General features: G+C 37.8%; 1 protein-coding gene across 3 annotated transcripts in view; it reads right to left on the bottom strand.

Moving 5' to 3' along the window:
• LOC119660021 (protein N-terminal asparagine amidohydrolase) overlaps nucleotides 1-25,989 on the bottom strand; it is a 179,768-nt gene that overhangs the window by 88,056 nt on the left and 65,723 nt on the right. For 2 of the 3 annotated variants that reach the window (XM_038068561.1, XM_038068487.1), the window contains one exon: nucleotides 21,140-21,187. The gene's annotated coding sequence lies outside the window, so the exon portion shown is untranslated. Of the gene's footprint in view, nucleotides 1-18,993; nucleotides 19,711-21,139; nucleotides 21,188-25,989 lie in introns of those variants that run through there. The other variant, XM_038068429.1, reaches the window with a different exon arrangement.

The following is a 25,989-nucleotide window of genomic DNA, read 5'->3' as shown; positions in this document are numbered from 1 at the left end:
TATATGCGCATAAAATGAACGTGTAATTGTAAGATAACCGTTGTTTGTCCAGAACAACGCACATTTCGATTAAGTCAAATATCTTATTCGTAAAATGTAATATACCAAATATGGTTGTGAAGATCACTGAAGCTCTCGCTGTATCTGGAGAAATTTAATATTATTTAATTGCCTATTTTCTTTGCACGATCTTCGCCCGGAGGTCGTAGTTTCAACAATTATTTTGAATGTATTTGGCGAAGTGAAGGGTTGGAAGGAGTGGTCAAAATTTGAAAGTTTGGGGAAGCGTGTTTAGTAGGAAGGTTGCAATTCTTAACGTGATATTCAAATGCAACATATTTCACAAGATAGCATAGTAATAAATTTCATCTTTCTATTTGTAATTATGAACTTCAACTTTTCTAACAAAAAAGTAACTTGTGTTAAGTTTTTTTAACATCATCAAATGATTAAGATATCTACTTTCCTCTGTCTGGTTAGGAGTCAAATTAAAGTAAGGGAAAATTCACTTGTAATGGTGTTCACTGAAGTTAAATGGTTTGATAAAGGGGCATTATTATTCGACTTTATCTTAATACTAATCTTCAAAAAATAAAGAAATATTAGCAATATTCGCTCCTTCTGTTTTCCACCTTTTGCATGACAACCCTTGGTGACATCGGGCTAAAGCGACCGTGGCAATGTTACAGAATTTGGAAGCTGTATTTTGCCACCATACTCACCACTCATCGCCACTCCTTCCAAAATTTGGACAACTTCTTGGCAGAAAAACAAGTTGAAAATCGGAATCTCGTTGTTTCACGTGTGAACGGTTTAGTGGATTTTTTAAGCCAGATTATTTGGGCTCCCTCTCGGGCAACACCTTGTTTCGATGGGGAAGCCTGTAGTAATTTTATACTACACAAAGGGTGTAGACAACTTTGAATTTCAACTCTCAAAGTGTTAAGGAGTCAGATTTGGAATCTACAGACGATTATGAGCAATCGAGTCGTGGTCGAGACGTGGATTTTATGGACCTTGCTGAATTAACTTCAACTGTATGGAACGCTAGCATTTAGTGTCTACGGCAACTCTCACCTTCGAGGAAACTGGAAGTCCAAGTACGACCGGACCATCCGTGATATTACTGCCTAAACCGACCCGTAGACGAAGAGGGCGGCAGGGCGGAAGGAAGCTTCAGCCACCAAGGAGAGGGGACCACAGACGGAATCCTGTCTCTCAGAACTCTCTCTTCCTCCTTTACAACGCAGAGCGGAAGGGAAGCTGGTGACTTGGACACTAGTGGTCTAACGCCAGTATGTGAAAATGGAGCTAAGCAGTCCGGACACCGTGAACTGGCAGAGGAAGGCATTGCGGTAGAAGGTCAAGCTGACATGTTGGAGTCTGGAACGAAGCCAAGATTCAACAATCAAGGTTTTCGCGATGGGCTCCTCCATTTGGAGTGCTCTGATGGGGTTGCCTTAAACTGGTTCCAGCAGGTAGGACCAGCTTTGAATTCTGTCTGATCGGCTCAAGTTCATCATTGTGAATACCGAGCTGTGCAGGATGGAACATGTCAAATGTTGGATACCTGACCCCCGAAGGAATATAGGAAACATTATTCGCTGTTTAAAACCCGGGCGTTGATTTCGGTCACTGGAGGGTAAAGTTCATGAATGCCAGGAAGGACAAATGTACACACGTCGAGGGTTTCAGCTTGATGTTCGAACTAGACTGAAAGAGTCTAAATGTACGCAGAGATAGTCACCATATGATGCTCAACTTTTTCCTGGATAGAGTGAAATTCAATTATATCAGAAAACAGTAGAGTATCATCTTCATTTTGAGAGTGAAGATAACATTCGACCTATAAAAGATAGATCTAACTACAGCATCTTTGGTGCGCTTCTTCATAAATGGAACTGCCTACGGAAAGTAGAATTCAGTGGCAGAACACAATTTATGGGTGCTCACAGTGGGGAAGCGACTACAGATTAGATCCTACCTGTTAGTAACTTTTCATACACCATTTACGGAATAGGCAGAATAAAGGGAAGCTAGAGACGTGAACAGAATTGGCTTGATTCCAGTTTGTGTACTTGGATTTGCGCAAACTTGACACCGCAACCCAGAAAAGGTGCTAATTAAAAAATAGAAGCTGATGGAAGATGAGATAAGGACATGAATGTTGCTGTATCTAAAAACATGGAAATTTTCAAAGAAATGAATCATGAAGGAAAGTCGTGGTAGTCTGCTCTCTGTTCTGTGGTTTCAAAGATAGAGGATGCAACTGTGAAAGGTGAATACGTGACGGGGTGTTCGTGGGCATTGAATGGTCCTTTGATTGTTCGTCGCTCCTAAAACTGTGTGATGCCGCTCGAGAGTATGGTCTTTATGATAGTTTAATTAAGGAGATCTATGCTATGCTAATGTAACAGAAGCGACAAAAGGCTGCCCTCAAGAAGGTGTGTAATCGCGACTTCTCTGGTCAGGTTGATCGATTTACTACTATGCGAACTGCTAAAGTTGCCAATTCCCCGCTCCAGTTTATGCTGATGACGTGGCTGCATTGGCTATTGGTCGGGGTCTCGGAACGATGTGTAGGCACATGCCTTTCTGTAAATCTAAATGAAACCTAAACGGTATTATTTCAAAAGGGGGAAAATTGGATGGGTCCCAGGGGGAAAGAGTATAACCCTTCAACTCCCCGAAGAAGTGAAACATCTAATAATATCTGGTTTGCATCCTAGGTAAGAAGCTTCTTTGGAACAAACATGTAAAGTTAAAGTGAGCTCTTACAGCCTATGGAAAGTACAGACGGACCTTTACTTCAACAAAGGGACTTAGGCCCCTTATAGTAATGCAGATATATATGCGTATGTATCTTGGGTGGGTGGGTGGATTAAGTTGGGGCAAAAGAGCAAGCAAAGAACTGCTTGTCTCGATGCTTTTAGAACAACATCCGGTTCAGCTCTAGATGAATTGCTCAATTTGTAGCTCTTGAATATATGTATACTCAAAGAACTGCAATGAGAGTAGTTCACAGACTAATTCGTTCAGATCTATCAGGAAACAACGGACGTCAGCATTGGAAGAACTATTAAGAGAACTGGACCCAGTTTTTACAATGCATTCTGGTTCCCCATACATCTGTGTGGTTATTTTGAAACATAGAGAAAACTAGGTCGAATCAGAAGAATATATACTGAGGTCGTCTATACCGATAGCTCAAAAACAGAACAGAGCTCTGAAACAGGAGTTTACCTCTCAAATAAACACGAGAAGGTCATTCAGGCTGAATTGTATGCGATCCTAAGGGTGGTGACCTTGCTGATTGATGAGCGCATGCACGCATGCATGCATCAATAACCAGACTGCACTGAAGGTTTTGAGTAGCCCTCTGATCACCTCGAAAATCGTTCAGGAATGTAGAAACCGATTAAACTCTATTTTCGGGGTTTTATATAGTGGAACCACTCTGGATACCTGTGTTTTGTAGAGCGAAATGAAATCTTGAATGCCTTAGTAAAAAAAGGTTCCATTTCCCCTGCTCGAGATCAGTTTTACTATGAGACGTCAGGAAAATATCATCTGCATGCAGCAGTGTATAGTGCGTTGCACATTGGATGTCCTGTGTGCATTGCCATCACAAGAACAAAGAGGAACGATGAGAAAGCACCTCTTTGATGAACACCGACAGAGACACGAAGCGATTTTAATACACCCGTCACACTTCGAACTTTACTTTTCGGATCGCGATAGAGCAATTGAACCCAGCGCGTGATTTTCGCTGGTATTAGGTGTTGTCGTAGAGCATACCAGAAGAGTTTATGTTACCCAAGGTCAAATGCTTTCTCCAGATCCAGAAATGTAACGTAAAGAGGGCGATGTTTCTCACAGCATTTCTCCATGAGTAACCGAGCAGCGTGTATTGGGTCAGTAGTTCCTCAGTCATAGGCGTTCGTAAAATCGGCTATACGTCTGCCACCCCATTGCACGCTCCAAACCCTTTTCTCCAATGGTACCTGTTGCCGTCTGTCTTTTCACCCACATGACCATTAAGGTTGCCAGCAGGGGGCACATTGCAGCTTTTTACGTCGAGAAGTTATGAGAAGGTATCTTTCTCGACATTAGGTCGACCTATCTATGGGGCGTACGTGGTGAAGAAGTGAACAGTGCGATCAGCTGATATAATGGTGAGCTTTATCAGCCGATCATCAAATCATTTGGCTTCTTTAAAGGAGTGACGGAAATCCTCTGAGATAGCAATGCTAACATCGTATTGAGTATGTGGGCTAGCAAGATAGAAGATAGCTATTTTTACCGTGTTCGCGTTCATTGACGCGGCTTCCCTAGTCTTTCCAGTAAGGGTGCCAATATTTAGCGTGCAGACACTTATTTGATTTGCTTTGACTAATTTATTTACGCCCTGACCCCGTACATGAGGCAAGAAGCCTTGCGCATTTCTCGACAGGACCTGCCGCGTCGACTGAAGTAAATGCCCCAGTATTCCTTCCAGGCTTTGAATATTTCAAAACGATCTTTTTTGTTTTTAATGACATTGAATACATTTACAGTTTCACTAGACTTCATAAGGGGACCAGCGAGGACACACTGGAAGATCCTTTGTCATCGGATAGATGAAATATAATACAATAAACAAATTTTGGCTCGAAATTGAAGGAGTCCCTCCAACAACTTGTTCCCACTGTCTTTGCATTCTCCATTTTGGACCGGCACCCATATGCGCATATTTTGAATACCGTACGAGTCCATAATGCATATTGGTTGTAGTGGTTGCTATCTTATCTCGAAATAATAGAAGCGACAATTTAAATCATAACCTTTTCTTAATTGTGACATATTCATAAAATTATAGATTCGAGTTGGGGCAGAAAGGTAGAGCACCTTCTTCCTTTGGAAATAAATGACCAGATATGGAAGTATGAATTGAAATTTGGAGAATGTAGGCTTAAACGTAAATGAATGTACAATACTAAAAGAAAATAATAAAAATTCAAACTACTAATATTTCTAAACTAACTCCTTAGTGTCAACTCTTGCGACTATTTTTCCCTGGACAATAAGTAATCCATATATAGAACTCAAATGGAGGTTTGATAATAATCTTGAAAAGAGACAAAAGCATTTAAGATGTCTTGCATTCTTCAGCATCACAATACTTCGCATTGTCAGTTAACTTGGTGTTTTGTTATTCCACCATATGCATTCATAAACGCTATTCTTCGTAATTTTCTTTTAAGCTGAGCGCGTTTGAACTCACAGTCAACATATGCAAGCAGCTGAAGATGATCAAAAATAAAACTTGGCCTCCTCTGTTAGTATGAGCATACATTACAACAAAACTTGAATAAGTAAGGTATTATCTCCTTGAAGGAAAATACAAAACACCAGTAGAAGATCGTCGCACGCGCTCCACAGAAAAAATTAAAGGAATTTCGGTGATTTTAACGAAAAGATACTTCAAACAGCATAAAAGGAGAATAAACATTTTTGTGGGTTTGCAGGAATGTATTTGAAATATTTGAATTTATCAAAAACAGTTTGGAAAGGAATCTAGAAATGAATATATAAATGTCTTTTAGATAGTTTGGTTAAGATAAGGCCGTAATATTACTGTATAATGTCGAATTTACTCAGTAACGACGAAGAGAGAAATGTCAATGGTTTAGAATATTTTACGGAAATTTCAAATTAAATATTGATAAATATGGTTGAATGTGAAGAGGGATAATTTAATTGTAATATTAGTTATATATGTTTCCATAAATATCAATTTTTGAATAAATATTAGATTCGTGAAAATTGAATCCAGCGTTATTTTTAATTATTACAAAGAAATAAAAGTGATAAAAATATTGTCTTTTATGATTAGCGACCTGTCACCATGGTGTCAGCCGAACAATGACTCCATCCTAATAAAGTTCCTATGGTTTCGGTTTCAAAAAGTCGATAGACGCCTGAATAATTGGTAACCTGATGGTGCAGTATCAGAGTTATATGGTGAATGGGTCAAAGATATCAAGTAAAACTAATATCTCTTTTGATGAGCTACCAAAAAAGCTACAAAAAAATGACACTTTGAAATTTCAGAATATCCAACAAATTTTCTCGTATCATGCTTCTTATTAAAACCTATTATTTATTACTGCAGAATTTTACAGATCTAGAAAGAACTTAAGGGGCTCAAAGTAAATTTTCAAAATATAATAATATGCTATTACAGCGGGTGGGAAAATTATTAGAGCCACCTTTGAAAATATATATAAATTCAGTTTATAAGCAAGAGAAAGTAACAAACTTGTTACCAATTTTTACAAATTATATATGTATGGTGTCAAATAGTATTTAGTAGACATCTAATATATACTTAAAATAATCCCATAACGTTCAAAATAAAATAAAAATTTAATAATTAGTCAAGCCGTCTTTCGCTTGAATCATAAGTCTTATTCTTCATGACATACGTTCAATACATTTAATGCAGTTTACTTTTATCTCATCCCTTCGATACATAACCGTAAGGGGCTTTTCTGAACTGTATCTTGTTCATTATATTTTTCTTGAACATTTTGTATTTCTTCTTGATCCCAAAGGCTTTTAGTGGGGTTAAGTTCCGGTGAATTACCAAGTCGATCAAAAGCTCTTGTTTGGTTTTTTTCTAAGAAATTCTGTTTTGGCCTTTTGGCATGGAGCAAAGTCGCACACAATTATAATTTTTCCATTTGATAACCATTCGTTTACTTTGAGTATCATTCTGGTTTCCAAGACCTTTATATATTGATTCTGCCTCATTGTTTTTTGGACAATTTATAGGCAATCTGCACTTTTGTTACCAATCATCGACCAGAAGATAATACTGAATGGATGCTTGACTCTTTTTAAGATGCAATCCTCTTTAAATTTTTCACAAGGTCCTCTTCTCATAGAACTTGATTTGTCAGTCGATGCATAAACCGATGATTCATCCGAAAAGTAAACTCGGAAAAGATTGTTGAGTTAGGACTCCCCATATATGTGAATGGAGGGTTGAAATTTTTTTTTCGTAGAATGTGGTCATGTGTGGCATCAAATGAAAGGCTTCAATTAATATTTTTCGAAACTGGTTCGGGTGACATATAGGGGAGTGAGGGCTTAAAATATGACTATCAAAAAGTGCAACAGATCTCGTTCCCAGAACTTACCCAACCGAAAAATCTAAAAAAAAAACACAGTAGTGCATCTCTACGAAATTTGGGCCTCAAAATACATCTGGTTCCGATATCTGCACAAATAAAGTTAATAATAGTATATTTCCACATTTTAGAAATTTACCAGGAAACTCCTCTTATGTCGACCCCAGAAGTACATACGGCATGGGGGTAAGGGATAACATAATGCACAAAGTTTGAAGAAAATCTAACTATTATTAACGAAGTTATAGGAAGTGAAACTTTGCCATTTTTCGTGAATTTCGTGCATTTTACAACGTGTATGACATCACCATCACGTATCAATTCGTCAATACCACAGCGAAGTGAGTTCATATGAATGGGGTCGCAAAGATTTATTTTGTTTAGTTATATATTTTATTAATTACTCCAAACAGATGTGTGTATGTAGGTATATAGTATACGCGTGCTAATGAGGCTTATGTGTCTAGATGAATATATCTTTACACTAAACCAGCCGCATTTCATATATGTATATATGATGAACACAAAACCTTTATACCCGAAGTGCGAGCTTCCGGTATTCCGACTTGTTTGATATTGAAATGCTGATATTCTAGATCTGTCCCATTATGGCCATTGAAGTAGTCAGACAGACTAATTTTTATTGATTAAAAAATTTATAAAAGCAAAAAAGTATATATAGAACCATATAATATATAAATTAAAAATGGCCCAAAAACCACACAAAACTTAATTAAAATTAACTTAAATAATCTCAAAATCAATGTAGAACACGTGTACGCTGAAACAATACACACAACAATAATTAATATTCAATATGAAAAAATGCCATGTTCTTAAAACTAGATGATAAATGTGAGTGGCCCTAATAATTTGGCCACTCTCTGTATTAACTTTATTTGAGTAGATATGATAATGTAGGATTTATATTTCGAGGTCTAGACACCATATGCAAGGACTATCACCATTTTTTCAGATTTTTCGGTAGGGTAGTTTCTGAGAACGGGTTCTTGGAATAATTAACTCCGACATTCCTCCCAAATTAACCTCAAAATGAATATATTCGCTGGAAAGTACTAATCGAGTGAATTGTTTGTAATAAAAACCCACAAAGTATTTTCTTTATCTGGCAGAAAATTATATAAAAAAAATACATCAGTTTCTGGTATAGCGTATGCAACAGCAAAAACAGGATTTAAAAATAGAAAAGCCTGGTGCATGTTTATTCCTACTTAAACGCCAAAACTCATTAAAAGATAATTAATTTTTCAAAGATAATCGACTGCAAAGTCATCTATCCACAATATACGAAAAGAACTCTTCCTCTGCATAATACAAATATCACTACCATTTATCTACGATATGGTATTATTATTTCTCCTGTTTAGGGACGGAAATAACTAAAAACTATGATGACGAAATTCGCAGCCAACAGAGCCTATTTCAATTTACAAAAACTGTTCCGCTCGAAACGTCTTATCATTGGGTCAAAACTTTAGTTCGTATGTATTCCTTGGAAGCTAGGATTCTTAGCGAGAAAAATTCCAAATTGTTAGTTGCATCCGAGAGGAGAATTGTCCGAAGAATTTGGCAGCTTACCTAATCCGCACGGGCGAGGAAGGTGCAGCCCGGAAAGTCTATAGAAGCAATATCTATGATAGAAAAAGAAAATATGGCAGACCCTGCCTTAGGTGGACCAATGATGCAGGTCAGCACGCCAGACAGCTGTTAGGAATATATAATTGGTTGACTTCGTCGCAAAATAGGGATGTTTGGAGTTATATGCTCCATCGTCACATAAACCATATACCAAGGTTTTTCTGGTGTGATACGAAGAATATTTGGTTGTACTTTTTGTACCAGATTCAAAAACATAGCGCTGGTAGTGTTAATTCTACTTCGGTTCTGATTACACGAAGGGCTTTCGAAAATTTACTTTGATTTCAATATCAATCACGCGACGGTTTTCCGGAGTTGGCGGTGGTTTTGCATATACCTTGGTGGAAGAAAATAAAAGTATTACAACTGGAGAGATCCCTCAGAGGATGAAGTTGAATATTCACCCTTAAAAGACCTACGTCAATTCTAAGCTCGAAATATGTGTATTGCATTCTTTGATTGAAATATCGTATGATTTTAACGAATTCCCTTTTCACACAAAATGAAAATAAAGTCTCCTTGGATCAAATGATGACAAGGCATAACAAATATTATACATAAAACGTTACCAAAAGTGAATAAAGTTGTAAAAGTGGGCTTTTCCGCAGTGAGATGGCGGCGAAATTGGCGTCAAAAACGACTAGAATTCTACGGCGAAATAAAAGAAATCATGAAATTTTCTGACTTCCACGCCATAGGAAACTTTGGAAACTAAATGTTGTCGAATTTATGTGATGATATTTCCATCGAAAGAGCGCAAAATACAAAATTTTGGCGACGTCGTCACGTGATATGAGAGAAAAACGACCTGTCGAAAATTACTGAATTGCGGAAAACCTGGAGATTGATCTGATCTAAAAAATAATGACAAACCTAAAATCAATGGATTCTTACGAAGGATACCTCAATAAAAAGGGAAGATGGCCAAATTCAGAAAACGCAAGAATTTTGAAGACGGGATGTCGAAAAATCGATATATGGCGAAAAAGCGACTGACCTAGAGTCTTTCGGAAAACCAGAAAAATTATAGATTTTTCTGATCTGAAGTCATAAAATTACCAAAACTAGCGATTATATTCCAGTTGGTGCAAAGAGTTCTCCCAAAAATGTACATTCATATTTTAAGTATCTGGAAATCTTTGTACATTGGGACTTTCGTCTGCATATTTTAACCTTTAGCTTTGAAACACAACAAACAAAGTAGTGTACGCCATTTTCCATTTCGCCTGGAAGTTTTCATGCCCAAGATGACAGCTTAGTATATGGAAGGCTAATCTCTAGTGGTTTAATAGATTTCTGCTTGTTTAGGTGGGCCATTCTCAAGAGCAGTTACATAGAAGATAACCAAAAATTGGAGAAGTGGTAAATCATCCTAAGCATTATAATGACTTGCTCTTTATTATTGATTAGAGTATGCTTAAAAGTCCTAAAATATTACAATTAATGGCATTAAAGTCAAGTCAATTTCGAGAAGTCAAGTACGAATACTTGTGAAAAGCACACGCAAATTTGGATCAAACCTTAACCACGTGCTGTTTTGAGGTGGGGTCTCAAGAGGAATTTCAAATCTAAAACGGAGTCTACCAGCGCTGAATTTCGCCACCGATACTTGTTCTACTCGTTATTGATGACGTTCAATGGACCATGTAATCTTTCCTTAACATCTCGATTATGCCGATGGTATCCGCTTTTTCTCTCATCATTTCAGTCTGACGGGTCAACGGACTCTTTGTATATCTAGGAGGCGGCGTCTCTACCGTCGGCGCCATCTAACTTGACCACGTTTGACGCGGTCAACTCGGCTAAAAAGCTGCAAGTAGCACATGGTAAATTATCGCCACTGGTACTCTAAAGCTCCCAAGTTTCAATCAACTCTTGAATGCGTCGTGTCATTGCCTTACTCTGGTCTGAGGCGATAACTAATCAAGAACTTGGTCGTTATATGGGCCAGATATCCGTTCACATGTTGATGAGAAAGCAGGTGTGACAATGGCTAAGTAACATATTAAGAAAGGGCGACAACAAAGCCCACATGAACACCTGCAAGAAGAAGTTGATGTCTTATCGCAGCTGTCAAATGCCTTGGAGATGAAGCATCGACAATCGACTCCACAATCACCCTTTGCATGAAGAAAAGAGCGACCAACCAAGTCCACGATCGAACTGTAAGGGCAAACGCAAAATCGCGCAGAGAGTAGAGCGGATTGTTGTCGGAAAATTGTTGGAGAACCGCAAAGCAACTGTTAAGGAAGTCGAAACAGATGTGGAGATCAGTGGGGCCTTTTTGTCCATTTGGACTTTGAAGTGTTGATGTGCTGAGTCTGATTTAAAATCATGTTGTCCCACAAATCGGCCAACATTTATAAGAGACGATGAAAAAGATCTGTTTGAATTTCGCAAAGCAACACAAAACATTCATTGCAACTGACTGAAAAAATGTAGGACTCGAATGACAAGTAATTTCAAAATATTTGCTATTGGAAAAAGTGGCTACGGTTAATTTTAGTTTTTTAGCTCCCGTTTAGCGATGAATCCGCTTAGAAGGCATTGACAGACCATTTTGTTTCCATTCGGCGATGATCAGGAGGGAAGTACCAGCCTTTCTCTGTAAAAAAACACTGTTAAACACCTTCATTCAGTGATGGTTTGGGGAGTGGCAGTGAACCAAATTCCTGGACTCTTCCACTCTCTGGAACGCACCAAGAACCAATAACAAAGTCTAAAATGATGGTCTTTTGCCATTTAAACAAAGAATGTAAGGAAATGGAGATTCTGCAATCAATATACAAGGCAAGATGTCATCCCGCGAAATCTGACAAGGGGTTTTTACTCAATCGAAACATTGCCGCTCTTCCTTGACTGCCCGAGTCTCCTGATGTGGACCCAATTGAAAGCGGTTGAAGTGTTTTAAAACACGAGGTTTATGGTAGGCAAAACCTTATGAAGAAAATTTTAACACAAAATATTCGCGAAGTATCCCCGGGCAATACACTTATCTCGTAATACATTAAATCTTGTGTTTAGGGTATGCCGCGCAGGATTGAAGCATCAGCTATGTCATTTCACAGCTCAAAAGGTGATACATTGCCTTTCTTGCCTTTTTCTTAGTGTTCATAATTCGATGGCACTGCACTACAGATCAATTTTTTTGTAACACCGTCAATGGAAAATCTTTTCATCGACTTCAACGACCGTTTTACACAGCTTTGAGAGAATTCGGTATTCTGACAAAGTTAGTAAAATTAATCAGGTTGACAATGGTCTAAGACAAAGGGATTTTCAATCACAGCAAACGCCGAGGTGAATGGCCTCCTACATGAGGATGAACGATACCGTAGCCTACATAACGACGAAATCTATGAGCGATACCATGACCGTCAGGTTGTGGATAAAATCCGGCTCAATAGGTTACGGTGGGCGGGTCACTTAATCCAAATGGATGAAGATGATGCAGCCCGGAAATGCTATAAGAGCAATATCTATGGTAGAAAAAGAAGATGAGGCAGACCCTGCCTAAGATGTAGCGATGGCGTAGATCAGGACGACAGATAGCTTTTAGGGATATCGAATTGGTGGATCTTGGCGCAAAACCGGGATGTCTGGAGTTCCTTATTAAGGCAGGCCTAGACCGGATACCGGTTGTTGCGCCGTTGATGATGATGAATCCTAGAGGCACTATACCCTACCCTTTAAGTTCACCCAATTGCTGGCCTCTCTGCGAAATTGTTAATATAGGGAGAAACAAACCAGGATGCACAAAACTGACTCCATTTTGATCGTGCAGGCGGCTCGAGATCATGGACAGCACATCAATGAAGTCAGAGCAAATGGTGGCAACGTCAACAAAAATACCGCAACTCCTAGTCGCGTTCGAGAAGAGAAATCAAATAATTTTTGGTCTCCTACAAACAGATGGCCGATTCCGTATCTTAACGAAAAAATTTACGAGCGATATCAAGATCGTTTAGTTCAGGATTCGGCTGAATAGACTGCGATGTTCGTGTCACTCGCGAGAAGTCCAGAAAGTCTATAGAAGCAATATCCATGGTAGAAAAAAGATGTAGTATGACACATGAAGTCTAGCACGAAGAAAGTACGAATTAGTGGTCATTTAAGGGGGTCATCCCGTGTGTCGGATCCGCGGAATCGAATTTTTTTTTCAGCATCAATTGTATCTAGATATAGTGTAGAATATACGGGCAAAGTGATTTTTTGATATTCGGAGTTGTTCGGAAATTATAGTGTTAAACACGTGATAAGTCAAATGCCAGATTTACGTCGATCGTCGTAATACAGCTCGTATTTATTGGTCCGAATGATGTTGAAAAGACTTCGCCAAACCGACAAGAATTGAAGTCAAGGCTGTAAATGTGTTTCCTGAAAAAACCTAAGATTTATGGATTAAGTATTAAGTCAGTTAAGGTTTTATGGCTAAAAATCGCATTCTACTTTTTAAATGCGTTTTTATCGAAACTGCATGTTGAAAATCGGCTGCCACCATAGTCCAAAATCTATCCAATGAAATTCTTTGAAATTTTCACGACTTATTCAGAACATATTTCTACGGTCCGCAAACTAGGATAATTGCGATTCATTCAGTCGTTTTTTTTTATTCATTGAACAAGCCGTGAAAAAACACTAAAATTCACAAAAAAAAGTTTAACAAGGCACCAAAAAATTAGTTTTTAATATTTTTTAATAATCCTAGTTTGCGGACTGTAGTTAAGTCTCAACCTTAAAATGTTGTTTACTTTTTTCTTTAAGATGATCACAGCGCCCTCTAGCGTGGCAGCAGAAAAACACCTCCTTTTGGAGATGGATGTATAAATTGCTCTGTATTTCAATAACCAATGATGCGATCGGGCTGGAAAAATTGCTATGAACACTCAAGATATTAACAAATCTATGGTGAAAAATTCGTATTTATATCTTTATCCAGTGCTTCACAAACAAATTCTAAAAAAAGGCAAAAAACGATCTTCACACGGGATGACTCCCTTAACACTTTTACTTTAAAAGGCAGGTACTTAAATCAAACTGGAAAATGGTTTAAATATACACCAAATATCTATTCTATAAGAAGCAAAGGAAAATGTGGAAAAGTATTTACAAGTCGCTATGTAGAGTGTTATCAGTATCATTGCACTATAGGCTTTCCATTTCTGGCGCCCATAGATCAGCTAGGAAACCTATAACTGCTGTACACAATGTAAGAAATGACGACCTGCGAAATCTTGATTTTCTTGAAAAAGAAAACAATAAAGGATGCGACGATAAAAAGACCATATGAAACAAATCGTCCATCGTCATTTCACGTGAAATTTCTGCGATATGAAATTCTCTAAAGTTTTTGGAATCTTTGTTTCTTGGCCCCAGGGCTTCTTCGGCCAGCATTCCTATGGGGGATGTAGATTCTGTATTATATCGACCCTGTAAATATTTCGTGTACACTTGGGGGCATGTAATGCCATGGATACACAGTAGCTCCACAGTATCCAGCGTATAATTGCGAAAAGCCACATGACATGGCACAGCCACATTACATGATATTCAAAACTGCATTGAATGATTAGACTTTCGCTAACTTCAGTTATATTTGAAGCTAACCTCGCTTGCTGAAAGAATCGTTTTGCAGAATTGCCGTCGTTAGAGCTTCCAGTTCCTGGCTTCGGGATATCCACGAGCAAATGCATTTCAGTTTTACGCTTTTCGATTATACTTTTTTCGTTTGGTTCATTCGTGTTTTTTTAGCCTCATGAGCTTGCCATTTCCGAATTTACGCAATGGGTATCATACATTCCAGTCATCTGATCCAGGCATGCGAAGTAGATTGACCATATTCAAAACCAGGCGTTGCAACTCGTAGCTCGACTTTTTTGTTCAAGTCGTTCATAATTTTTCGTGTTCACGTTGCATATTCCACATATTTCAGACGAGCTTCTTGCAATAGTACTACTTTTCCATCTAAGATCGTTGGGAAAAATTGTGTTTTATATTGAGACTGATTATTGCTGTTGCAGCAATTGTGGAAATTTGATCTTTCTCGATTTCCTGTAATATCATATTAAAGATTTGCTCTCTTTCTGAAATAAAATGAAGTAGTTGACGGCCACGGATTTTGGAAATAATTTTGGAATTTTCCTTAAGTTGCAAAGGAACAACGCAAACAAATGTTCGATGGATTCATCTGGACTGTTATCCGGGATTTTTTTTTGTAAGTTTCTTCCATCACAACTCTATTTATACGTCATAACCAGTTCACTAATTGTTTGTCCTATAATTTCCTTTTATACCTCAAACATCCTTTGCACCATATGATTGACTAAGCTTTGTAAAGTAACTTTTTTTCCTTTACTGCCAATATGAGTATGATATGATTTGGTGGATAAATGTTTACAAATGACTCAAGCTGCAAACATAAGCTCTTCGTTGGATGTGGTGTTGCGGAGGAAAGATACCAAAGAAGGTTGCGCTCCTTCACTTTTTTCCGCAAAGCCGTTTAAAGGCCGACCTGAAGTGAAGCTACTTAATTCATCAACATCAATTTTCTCAAAATTTTTCAAATTCTGAAGGAAACTAATTACACCACCGAACCATTCTCTGCTACGAGCCTCGGAAACATGTTTTGTTCAGTTTGCAGTAGACAATTTTCTTGACAGAGCGAATGTAAAATTGCAAATTATTCTTTTAAGTTGATTATTATATGATGAACACTTTTTATTCTATTAGGTTGTTGCACATGAAATGGCTGATTTGATACTAAAATTTGAAACGACTGTAAAGCTTACAAAAATTTATTTAATTAATCAAAATAGGTGCCAGTCGATTCAAAACACTTCTCCCAGCGAGATACAAGAGCATGTATTCCAGTTTCGTAGAAGTCCAATTTTCAGGGTTTCATAAACTCGTCAAAGGCAATTTTGATGACCTCTTCATTCCTCAATTGTTATTCCGCCAAAAAATGATCCAAACGCTTAAAAAAGTGGTAGTCGGTTAGCGAAAGGTCCGGTAAATATGGTGGATGAGGGTGAGTTTCATACTGCTACTACTACATTCGTTCAAGTTTTGAACCGTATCAGGAGTATCACACCATCTCTGTTTACTAATCTCGGCCGTTGAATACACAGTTTTTGTTTTCCCCGAGTTGGGCATAGTATTTCTGTGCACTTATCGTTTTTTCAGGTGCCAAAAAAGAATAGTGGATAACTCCAGCTGTAGACCACCAAACAGTCACCATTACCTTCTTCGGATGGAGCCTCGGTTTCGGCATATGCTTCGGTGGCTCATCAGCATCTAGCCATTGTGCTGAACGGCGACGATTGTCGTATAATATCCACTTTTCATCACATGTCACTATCCTGTACAAAAAGGGATCGGTTCTGTCCAACCCATTTGCCGATCTTTTTCACCTTTCGAAGTTGTTGCAAGTGCCGGAAAACTGTCGAGTAGTGTACGTCCAGTTTCTCTACAATGTCTCTCACAGACTGACGTGTGTTGGATCCGACTAGCAAATGCAGCTCGTCGTTATCAATCGATGGTCCTGGATGTCCATGTGGCTCACTTTGAAGGTTTACGTCGCCTGGTGGTTTGATACAGCAAAATCGCAATTAACTTCATTTGATTGCCAAATCGGTCATTTCATATGCAACAACCTAATACATAAGTACTGAGAATACTTGATTAATCACGGCAGAAGCTTCTTCAAACGTTGTAGAGCACCCTTTTTGAAAAGGACAATAACTTCCGAATAGACAAAATCCAGCAAAAAAAAATGAAAAGTTCAGCAAAAAGAAAAAAATGCAAAGTTTAACACTTTCCAAAAAGCCTAAAAACGTTGTGAATGCCGGTGAAAAATGTTGTTGAAATTCCAGGAGAAAGCTGATAAAATTGCTAACGTTCTCCAATATCAATTAGAATAATACTACAACATATTTAATTTTATCAGTTTTTTCAGCTACTTGATTCAAACACAATATAAACTGTCACTAAATATTTCCTGAATTTTTTTTATTGTCTTTATAATTTTATTTGATTTTTTGAGTTTCTTTGCGCTAAATAGAGCATTTGAACCACTGCGCGTAGGTGTGGCTTTCTGGCCTACTGGCATCTACTAAAGATATTAAGTTGGTGCGAAAAACCGAAATATTTGGAGTACTTTATTAAGGCAGACTTAGACTGGACACCGGCAATGCCGTTGTCACATGCCACACAATAAAGCTCGCTATCCTAGTAAGATTGACGAATAGGGCGCTCCACCGCTATGCGGCCACATAGTGGTTTTATCGCAATCATATATAATATATTCTTTTGCGATCAGGGTCACTAAAACTATGTCGTTTACGTAGCCATATCTCAAGCACAAATTTCGTGTTGGCCTGTGTTTTTTATTGGTGACTTATTCATAGCAAGTTAACTACTTAGTACGTCATAAGTAAGTAACCAGCTTCCTTGTTAGATTTGCTAGTCGGGCCCTCGCAATAAACCGACTTATATAACTAACTACTACCATGCAAGGATTACTAATTGAGTACTAGACACATGAACGGAGAACTTACTAGGAACTACTAGTAAGGAAGAATTTCTACTAAGATTCAATGAGCCTAACACATTTTTCACAGATCTCAAATCACTCTTAATTAAGTCATTAAAATTGGCCACTTAGTACTGACATCCGCGTATACAATATTAAGTATTATTGTGTTATATCATTTAAATCGGTTAGTTGCATTTTACTAGCCATTAGATCTATCTTATATTCTGAGATCATTTATTATAAAATTCAATTATAAAGAACCATCTCTTCTTTCTTTTTAATTTCTAATAAATAAAAAACTGTTTAATTGTAATTCATTCGATTTATTTTCAAACATTTCTTACTTATGGCGATATGACGGCCAGTATTATCCTATGTCCAAGAACTTCTTATAATTGATTGATAGGTTTGGAAAATCGTTTTAAAAGTAATTGTTACTTGATTAATATATGGATTCCCGAATGTTAAAAAGCCGTGGAAGCTAAACATCCCAAAGAAATATCTGGCTTTATTAAAATTTAAGATATTTTAAAAGTTAATAGTGCGCGTTCAACTGTTTGAAATTGTCCTTTTTTCAAAATATTAAATATATTTCCGTAAATTTAAACCTCAGTATATGCATAAATGTCTGCTTTAGCCTGAAACGCGACGATTTTTTTGGCTTAGAGATCATGCCCCTTTATTTTTAAAAAGATATTACTGGATTGTATTGTTCAGTATTTGGTATTGAAGACACTTCATTGTATGTCATACGTTGTGGGATATTAAATGGATCTAATGATAGAAGATAATAGGGATTGCGAAATAGCTTCACGGGAAATTTAGGATGTAGAATTGCCAGAATTTGTCCGGGAATGTCAGCAGAATTGTCAATAAAGTTAAGGTCGATGAATCTTCCGTCGGTAAAAATAAGTCAGCGATGAAAATGATCAGAAAAGCTGATCGAGCTTATGAAACTCTCTGTTAATGGTAAATAGAAGTGGTTTTGATGAAAACATTTTAGCACTATAGACCGGCTCTATTCTGATAAAGTTGCCTAAAATGGTTTGATAGACATATTGGAAGGGTTTTTATGTATTACTTAAAACCAATTAGATATATATTTTTTGTTTCGATGGTATACTAAGAAAAAGAGTACTTTGTAAACCATCAATGGAATAACTGCCAAACTTTGTCAAGAAAAGTGTTCAGAACTTTTGAACATGGAGAGTTCTAAATCTTATCAGAGTTTAAAAGTGTACATATTTCTGAACATTTTGTAAAACCGAATTAATTCTTCTTCTTGTATAAAGGAATAGCCATGGTTTTCGTTTCACTTTATAATTTTTCCAGCGGTTTCCAGAATATTCTAAGAAGATTTGATAAAATAAAAGGTTTGAAAAAACAGCTACTGCTTTCTGCTTGCGTCAATAAATGAATATTTAGTGGTTAAACTCATAAATAATAAAATGGTTTCTGTGCATAATCATGCATGTTTTATTTACATTGATAGCTAGCAAATTTTAAACAATTATATTGTACAATATATTTTCATTTAATTTATTGTTATTAAATATATTGCTGACTTTTTATTGCGTATTTATTTTTATATCGTGGTAAGTTAGATCGCAAAATGTAGTTACTTACGAGTATTGCGCTGATGAGCAATGTTGATTATACGCGTTATATTACTGACTTTGGAAGCACTCTCAACTGATTCGAATATAAACGCACCAAAACTATATTTTACTTAAATTTTCTTGCGTGATTCACTTCGGAGAAAAGAGCACCCGTCGCAAAAACTTCAAAACATAAGGAACGACACAAAAAGACAACAATTACGACACTTTTCACTTAGAAATCTTCCGCATTTGATATAATTTTATGAATCTATTATACGTCGTTTAGTGTTGTAAAGTGTTATAATTAAAAAACACTTGAAACTAAGTTTGAGATTAGAGAGAGGAAAAAAGATGTTAACTTATACGAGTCGGCAAAATTACGAGGTACCGTTGATGTACTGAACTACGCTACAGAAGATGTTCACTGTCGGTCCACGTAAGATGCTAATTATGCAGCTTTATTAAGATGATAAATTAGGGAATCGAGTTCACAACAGGTTGAACGTACTTAACTATTTTCTCTTAAGTTCTTGCGAAGTCGGTATGCGTACGAGTTAACCTGTCGATTGTTGAACCGGCACTGAATAGCGTTTGATAATTCGTATTGGATAGAAACCCCTCCGGAGTTATGGAATGGACAACTCAGAAAAGACAACAAGACCGGAGCTTCTCTGGATACGTTGAGCCCAACTAAAGGCAGTCTTCGTCTCGGACAGCAGCAACGAAAGAAGTTTGTCCACACCAGTAAACAGGGTGCTTTGGAAGCGGCGAATCACGAGCGCTGAACTGAACTGGGAATATAGTTAGGCAGTGCTATGGCGCGTTGATTCAATGGCTAATAGTGTGCGTCTCCACTAAACTCCCAACGTGTGTTTGGATTGGTACAGTGGTTCGAAACGAAGTAGTGGATTAGAAAGGGTCCAACACCGAAGGACTTTCTTTCGTTCAATTTCAAGACTATACGTGTTTCACCTACGAACAATTTCCCATTAGTTTGGGAATATATTTTGAAAAGAGCAGAAATTCCAGGACCTACAGAAGATTTGGGTGGAAATCGCAGGAATATGGATTTAATAGTATAAATCAATTATGGCATGACATCAAAGGATTTTTATGCGGCTTCAGTCATAAATTCAATAAGATAGGATAATCTGGTGTCTAGTTAAAGAAAAAAAAATATATAATTCAAACGATTAAAGTGGTAAAGATATTTATGGAATCATAAGTTGAAAAATATCTATCTGCATTAGGTTATCAGCCCCTGCGTATCCGTACAATGGCCAATGGTCCGCTGGCTGTTACCGTATCGAATAACTTAAGTTGAACCCGGCTTGCTTGGACATTTTCTATTTATTTGTGGTGTGTAGTAACATGAGATGAACGTCGCGGTCCACAGTCCAGCATCCGAGATGCGACCAGGAATCATCTCGTTTCGGTCATTTCAGAGCATCATCCCCTCATACAAATACTTTTGAATATGGTAAAGTACAATACAAGCCAACGAGTTAATATTATAATCTAATCACTAACCCTCTAGTGGACGTACATTCAGTAGGTTATTTGCTTCTATGTTGATGCATTCTATTCCAGCGCAGACATGGTTCTTGCATATGATTGTCAGGATAAGCGATAAAGCGATAACATAAAGTATTCAAACAATTACACGGATATCAATTGAAATGACTAACTGAAATGTCTGAAGGAATTTATGTATGGAGTTGGAGTGTATCAGTTGCAATATTAAACATCTTTTGTATTCGCTGAATAGCATTTTTCTTGGCTTTATTTGTTTGAATAGTTTATGGTGGATTAGTGGATTGCTGTATTAATTTTACACATTTCCAAAGCATTGAAAGTTTTTAGATAATATATTGTAACTAATTAGGCAATTTGCTAGGTGTCAGGGTAGTGGTTTCAAGGTACTTTATATTCACGTTGATAGCGTGACTTACAGTAAAATATAATAGCTAAATTATTATATTTTACAAACAATATATGTAAAAGTTTATATGTGTTATCATGGCGAATTATAGTCTAGCACCAAGTAGGGAGTTAGAATTGATAGACTTTTAAATATTACACGCATTATATGAAATGCGATCCTTTAGTCTATGAATTCATTATATGAACTTTTATGCTTTAATCATTTATGTACGAAATGTTTTGCTTACCTTTTGGTACAGTAAAAAGGTACACTGAGGCATTTAGGTTGAACGAATCTAGAATATAAAGAAAAGCTATTAAAATATCGTGCAGACAAACTGTCACAATTTTAAGATAAATAAGAAATACGGTAAAACTTGAATCGAACTCTGGGCAGAAGAAGTTTGTTTGTCGGAGACAATTGAGGGATCTAGTTCCTAAGGTTACATGAATTCAGCACGATATTGGATAGTCCATTTCAAACCGCAACGATTGGTATAAACATTTTTTTTCTGTACCTCTCTTCTTCAGGATAAAATTCCTTCAAAGTCGACTTTAGAATCCGCAATCACATGTTCCCTTGGGAATTAAGCTACTATCGGAGTTTAAGCAGCATTGATCGCTGATCGCGAGTTGAACTGTGTAAAGACTATCCAAGAAATACGTGAAGATAATCAAACATTTCGACGATTCTTGGTACGAAAATACACTCTATTAAATAATTATATGTGCAACATAAAAATTCTTCTTTAACAAAAAACCAAAGTAAATTTATTCTAAATGTATAAACATAAATAAAAATAACATAAAATTAAAAAATTTCGTAGTAAATATATATATGTGTACAGAAAACGCCTTTGTGTCTTTTCGGATTTTTTTTATGAATTTTTTCCAACGCAAGTAAGAAGTATGATCTTTTTAGATGACATTAAATCAATAAATGATTTTAGGAGATTGCCATCAATTTTCCGCCACTCGTTCTGCAGAGCTACTTCTAAATCGTTAACAACCCGAAACTGATCTAAATTTTTGAAAGTTTGTAACAATAGTACACTCCATACATTGTTGATCGAATTTAAATTTGAACTATTGAGCACTACAGTCCGGGTATATTTTTGAATTTTAAAGATTCGATGGTGACTTTCGCTCTATGAATGGCGGCAGCGTCTTGCTGAATAATCTAGTTATCTCCAGATATTTCTTCAGCAAATAAGCACATTGTCAAATAATTCTACGTATACGTTGGTGTCTATATTCATCATCAATGGCGCAATAACCAGTATCCGGTCTAGGGCTGTCTTAATAAGGAACTCCAGACATCCCGGTTTTGCGTTCGAGGTCCATCAATTCGACATCCCTACAAGTCGTTTGGCATCCTATACCTCTACGCCATCGTTCTATCTCAGGCTGGGTCTGCCTCGTCTTCTTTTTCTACCATAGATATTGCCCTTATATACTTTCCGAGCTGGATTATCCCCAACCATACGGATTAAGTGACCCACCCACCGCAATCTATTGAGCCAGATTTTATCCACAACCTGACAGTCATTGTATCGCTCATAGATTTCGGCATTATATAGGCTACGGAATCGTCCATCTTCATGTAGGGGGGGTCAAAAAATCTTTGGAGCCAGATTTTATCCACAACCTGACAGTCATTGTATCGCTCATAGATTTCGGCATTATATAGGCTACGGAATCGTCCATCTTCATGTAGGGGGGGTCAAAAAATCTCTCGAACGCGGTCAAGGGTTCGCAATTTTTCTTGCTAAGAACACAGGCCTCCGAGGAATACACGAGGACTAGCAAGATCATTATTTTGTACAGTAAGAGCTTTGATCCTATCTTGAAACGTTTCGTGCGGAACAATTTTTGTAAGCTGAAATAGGCTCTGTTGGCTGCCAACAACAATGTGCGGATTTCATCATCGTACCTGTTATCGGTTATGATTTTCGACCGTAGATAGGAGAAATTTTCAATGGCGTCAAACTTCTGGTCTCCTATCTTTATTCTTCCCATTTGACCAGCGTGGTTTGATGTTGTTGGTTGGTTTTCCCGCTGAGGTTGCCACCATATATTTCGTCTTGCCTTCATTGATGTGTAGTACAAGATCTTGCGCCGCCCGTCCAAACTGGATGAAGGCAGTTTGAATGTCTCGTTCCCATGACGCCGATATCGTCAGCGTAGGCCAGTAGTTAGATGGACTTAAAGAAGATGGTTCCCCCCGCGTTTAGCTCAGCATCATGGATCACTTCTTCGAGGGCCAGGTTAAAGAGGACGCATGATAGGGCATCCCATTGTCTTAGACCGTGGTTGATGTTGAATGATCTCGAGAGTAATTCTGCTGGTTTTATGTGGCCCCGCATATTGGTCAGGATCGGCTTAGTCAGCCTTATCAATTTCGTCGGGATACCGAATTTTCTCATGGCCGTGTACAGTTTTACGTTGGCTGTGATATCATAGACTTCCTTAATTGATGAACCGCTTGGTGTAATTGGTCTTCTCCATGTTTCACCAACTCGGCGTTGACGTGTTTTGCGAATTATAAAAGATAGCGTATAACACCTGCGAGCCACTTCGATCACGCTTCTCCCAGGGCAGAGGTGAGTCGGCGTCTGATGAGTTGCCTCTGCCTTGGTACGAAACCGTAGCCGTCCTTATCCCTCTTTTGATTTTTGAACTTTGGGTGTTAAATCCAAAAGAGGAGTACGGGGACCATAAAGAGTGGAAGTAAGTTGATCGCCATGTGGTCCGGTCCGACATCAAGTGGATGCCTTAAAGAAGCTTCGTGCGGTATTTCCTGAAGCCCAATTTATCCCGAGCTAGATCTATGAAGCTTATTGCTCCATTCAACCTCGATATACTGAGGGAGCAATTCCTACGTCACTCTCTTTAGCATTTTCTCTAAGACGTTTAATATAAAGACAGAAATGGGGTGTATTGGATGCAAAATAAGAAGCACTAAGATTAATGATGCTAGCGAACCAACTGAACGTGGCAATAACAGCAGAATTATGGAAATTAAACTCCCATTTCTTTAGAGGATTTTAGATCTGTTAATCCTGAAGGGTATGCATCAATTTGTTTGCCAACGGTCTTCGATGAAATAAGGGGAAACTTCAAGAAAGGTTGCATTATTCCTCGTCACGACAATACCAACTCCCACAGAGCTTGTTTTACAATTGAATGAATTGAATTAATGTGACATTGTTTGTATTCATCTGACTTATAACTCAATGACTTTTTTTGTATTCCTCTGCGCCTTTACAGAAGATGAGTGGAAATTTTTATCCAGAATTGCTTTGAGAATATGAAGAAAATATATGTATATAAATGCAAATATTTCGAAAAGCAATAAAACACTGTTTGGACTTCTTGGTTTCCTTTTTACTTGTTGTATAAACTTAAAGGACAACCTAGGTGTTCTCCCAGGTCCGTTAATCAAAGCTTGTTAGAATCTGCTATAGCCGCTAGTATAAAGCCCAAATAATAAAATAATAATGAAGAACACAACTTTGTAGAATCAAACAATCATGTTTGAGGTATAAATAATGGGGATAACTGGTAAAATTAATTATAATCCTTTGGGGTTTACTTCCCTCTTGCAGTGGGGAAAAAAGTGGACAAATCACGACATTAACCTCTAAATGAAACATAGCGTATGAACTACATTGATGCGCCATCGTTGAGAAGCCCACATTCCTTCTCTACAGTTCTACACAACATGTTTTTATGGCGTTAGTCAATCTAGGGCAGTAGTCTAACCACTAAGTCATTTGGATGCATTTCAAGTTCTTCTTAAATTTTACTTCTTTACCTTACCTTTACCTTGAATGAGACCGCCTTTGTAAGCAATGGCGCAACCCATTTTCAAACAGTGAAGACAATGATAAAGATTCTACCCTTTTGATGAAGGCATACTTAAGCGAATTTGACATCGAGTTGGGGTACAGGTCGATGATACGCTGTCCTCTATTCCTTGAGTATTAAGGGAAGTTCTGGCCGTTAGTGAGGGGCTTCTCCTAACAATCCAGGCTGGCGGAATCATGGAATATATTCGCTAAAACCAGAAGGCAATCCACGAATCAGAACGCACTCTTAGAAGGAATGGGGGTCATTATACCCATAGGGGAGAGCATTGTCACAATCGTTGATTTCAAATGAGAAGTGAAGAAAGTGAGATAGGGAAAATCAAGAAGCAGAAGTCGGTTTAGGATCTCCCTGGCAATAAATACGAATTTCCATAAAGGAAAACAATGCTTTTACCATAAATAGATCGGAAACGAAGCCACATGCTGCCAGCTCTCCTTCATCCTAGCACTTCAAAGCAGCAGAAAACTATCGTTTATTTCTTGAGTGGACATGGAGGATTCCTACAAAAATCAGCCAGCCATAGCATCTTCGCGATGGACACAACGGCAATTTCGAATGCTGGAGAAAATGTAAGATACTATATATGTAAGATAATCCAATTTTCACAAGTCAACATCGATGGTATGCGACCAGAGGGCCGGTAAAAACAACGGTGGCTTGATACGGTGAATGGGGATTTAAAAGCCTTAAGATTGCATCGAGATCAGGTACCGCTTCTGAACGGGATACCTTTATCTCGTTCCCGTGAAGAAAAAGAAGAAGACTGTTTTAGATATCCCAAAGCCCACCCAAATGAAGCCCATGCTAGAATATGAAATCATTGTCGATAGGCTGTTGCGGAACGTCATTACAAACGGGCACAGCAGCAAAAGTGTTTGGCTGTCCCCTCTGTGGCACATAGTGCGTCAACCACATCTATGCGCTATCGCTGTTGGTTCCCGGCAATGTCCACGTTTTTTTTTCGGGAAGCTTGCACTCCTCCCCCACGGTTCTATTTCATGTAGTGCTAGAGCTATTCACTTTTCGGACATCCTGGGATGGTGGCTGCCATTGCCTGGTCTAGTTGGCCATGAGTGACCTATCCATTGTTACCTCCGGTTGCTGATCACCACCACAGTTATCTGAATCGTTTTTCATTAATTATCGTTTTAGGCAGAATACCCCGATGACACGCCGCAGGCATGAATTAACGAAAGTTTGGAACTTTTGAGTAACAGTGGCGGTT

The sequence above is a fragment of the Hermetia illucens genome, chromosome 1 (genome assembly GCF_905115235.1).
Source record: "Hermetia illucens chromosome 1, iHerIll2.2.curated.20191125, whole genome shotgun sequence".
Taxonomy (NCBI): Eukaryota; Metazoa; Arthropoda; class Insecta; order Diptera; family Stratiomyidae; genus Hermetia; species Hermetia illucens.
Note: the sequence above shows the minus strand (reverse complement) of the source record. Positions and strands in the feature narration are given on the sequence as shown.